Source organism: Ornithorhynchus anatinus, chromosome 3, assembly GCF_004115215.2.
Source record: "Ornithorhynchus anatinus isolate Pmale09 chromosome 3, mOrnAna1.pri.v4, whole genome shotgun sequence".
In the NCBI taxonomy this organism is placed as follows: domain Eukaryota; kingdom Metazoa; phylum Chordata; class Mammalia; order Monotremata; family Ornithorhynchidae; genus Ornithorhynchus; species Ornithorhynchus anatinus.
The window spans coordinates 129,276,093-129,278,963 of NC_041730.1; the positions used below are offsets into that span (position 1 = coordinate 129,276,093).

General features: G+C 44.7%; 1 non-coding gene across 1 annotated transcript; it reads left to right on the plus strand.

Moving 5' to 3' along the window:
* The first annotated feature begins 792 nt into the window (after positions 1–792).
* LOC114810486 lies at positions 793–930 on the plus strand. Its single transcript, XR_003758185.1, has one exon. It is a non-coding gene; the product is annotated as a small nucleolar RNA SNORA7 (small nucleolar RNA).
* Positions 931–2,871: the final 1,941 nt, after the last annotated feature.

Below are 2,871 nucleotides of genomic sequence, written 5' to 3' on the forward strand. Positions count from 1 at the left end.
GCTGCCTGGTGGGAAAGCACAGGCACGGGAGCCAAGACACCTGGATTCTGATTCTGGCTCTACCACTTGCTTGCCGTATGACCTTGGGCAAGTCAATTAACTTGTCTTTGCCTCAACTTCCTCCTCTTTAAAATGGAGACTAAATGCCTTTGGCCCTCCCACTTAGACTAAGAGTACCAAGTGGGACAGAGACTGTGTCCGATCAGATTATTTCTTACCTTCCCCAGCACTTATTATGGTGCTAGGCATACAGTAAGCATTTATAAATACCACAGTTATTACAGTCACTGGGATATGTAGGAGTCAGAGTTGTATGGGATACACTCTGAGATAAGATTACTGGTTGCCTGGCCCCTCAAAACATCCCCCTTTTCTGCAGTCTGCTATTCCCCCTTATGGCTTGCTCCAGAAGGGAACTGCTATTCATGCCCGTTTACTTGTTTCGATGTCTGTCTCCCCACTTCTAGACTGTGAGCCCGTTGTGGACAGGGATTGCCTCTTTTTATTGCTGAATTGTACTTTGCACACTTTGCACACAGTAAGCACTCAATAAACATGAAGGAATGAATGCCTCCATATTGATTGGGATCAAAAATGGACATTTGCATTCAAAGGTTCAGTGGTTACCAATGACTTGTTAGACCGTAGTAAGTTTTGTAAGAGTTCAGGTCTAAAATGACAATTCAACCTCATTTATTAAGACGCCATAGACTGCTTGGCCAAAATTAGCAGTGTCATCTCCGATTCCATCCTCATTACCAGGGAGAAATACCGATACGTCGCGGTCCTAGTCTCCTCTCGGGGACGCACCTGAAGAGTTTCTAGTATTCTATCAGTCTCGACTATGGGAGGGACAGTCAAGCAGAGGTATATCCATTCCAGTCCTAGCTTGGGCAGTGGTTAGCGAGTGGAAGGCAATCTCTTACGAGGCAAAGCTCACCCGTGCTAGGCAGCAGTGGCATGGGAGACAGTTGAGGCGGAGACTCAGATTTACTGTGTGGAAGGTGGTGATGGTAAACCATTTCTGTATTTTTACCAAGAAAGCTTTATGGATCCACTCCCAGAATGATTGCAGATGGAGGTGGGGCGTTCTGAGACAGCTGGGTCCACGGAGTCATTATGGATTGGAGGTGACTCAATAGAATAAGACAAGTGGTTCTAATATGGGTAATTCATTCTATGCAGCATGGCTCAGTGGAAAGCGCCTGGGCTTCGGAGTCACAGGTCATGAGTTCGACTCCCGGCTCTGGCACTTGTCAGCTGTGTGACTGTGGGCAAGTCACTTCACTTCTCTGGGCCTCAGTTCCCTCATCTGTAAAATGGGGATTAAAAGTGTGTGACCCTCACGCGGGACAACCTGATGACCCTGTATCTCCCCCAGCGCTTAGAACAGTGCTCGGCACCTAGTAAGCGCTTAACAAATACCAACGTCATCATCATGCAGCCAGGCTGGTAGTTGTGACAGAAGACTGGGATGCAGAGGTTGGAATATACTTGAATTTAACCATCAGTGCCATCTTTGAGTACAGAGGACAGTGCTCTCTTGTTCATTCAATGGTATTTAAGTGCTTACTATGTGCAGAGCACTGTACTAAGCGCTTGGAATGTACAAATCGGTAACAGATTGGTAAGAGATAGAGACAGTCCCTGCCCTTTAACGGGCTTACAGTTGTTCTGTCTATTTACCTATTTCATATCTGAAATAGGTCTGAATGTTCTAAGATAAAAAATATTTCTCAAAAAAAAAAAAGAGTCAGAGGGGGCCTGCATTTACCAGACAACTTACCTGCCATTGTTCTTGTCTGCCTGTCTCCCCCGATTAGACTGTAAGCCCGTCAAAGGGCAGGGACTGTCTCTATCTGTTGCCGATTTGTACATTCCAAGCACTTAGCACAGTGCTCTGCACCTAGTAAGTGCTCAATAAATACTATTGAATGAATTGAATGAACCTACCAGTCTTTTTGTTGTTGTTGGTGTTCATAAAGTGCTTACTATCAGGCACTGTACTAAGGTCTGGGGTAGATAATAATAATTATGGTATTTGTTAAGCACTTACTATGTGCCAAGCACTGTTCTAAGCGCTGGGGTAGATACAAAGTAATCAGGATGTCCTACGTGGGGCTCACCGTCTTAATCCCCATTTTGTAGGTGAGGCAACTGAGGCACAGAGAAATGAAGTGACTTGCCCAGGGTCACAGAGCACATCAGTAGAGCCAGGATTAGAACCTCTTTTGACTCTTAGGCCCATGCTCTATCAAAGAGGCCATGCTGATGTTTCTATTCAAAGACTGTCGGTAGAATTAACAAAAAATTCCCCTTTTTTGCCCCATAATTTATGAAAATGCTATGAAAATGCATTGAGATAAAAAGATCTAATACTATCGCTCTCAGAGACCTCATTCAGCATGATCAGTTACTTTTTTTTTAATGCAGCATACTCTCCAAGAGGGCTCTCTTTTCATCTTAGCTACTGACCTCAATCAGTATAATTTATTGAATGCTTAATGTGTGCAGAGCACTGTACGAAGCTCTTGGGCCTCACATGGGGCTCAAAGTCTACATAGGAGGGAGAATAGGTAATGATAAAAATAATTATGGTATTTCTTAAGTGCTTACTATGTGCCAAGCACTGTACTAAGCGCTGGGCTAGATACAAGTTAATCAGGTCCCACATAGGGCTCAGAGAACAGGTATTGAATCCTCATTTTGCAGATGAGGTAACTGAGGCACAGGGAAGTGAGTGGCTTGCCCAAGGTTCTTCTGACTCCCAGGCCAATGCTCTATCCAGTAGGCCATCCCGCTTCAAAGGTCCTACAAGATAGATTGGACACGGCCTCTATCTCAAATAGGACTCACAGGCTAAGGGAGAAA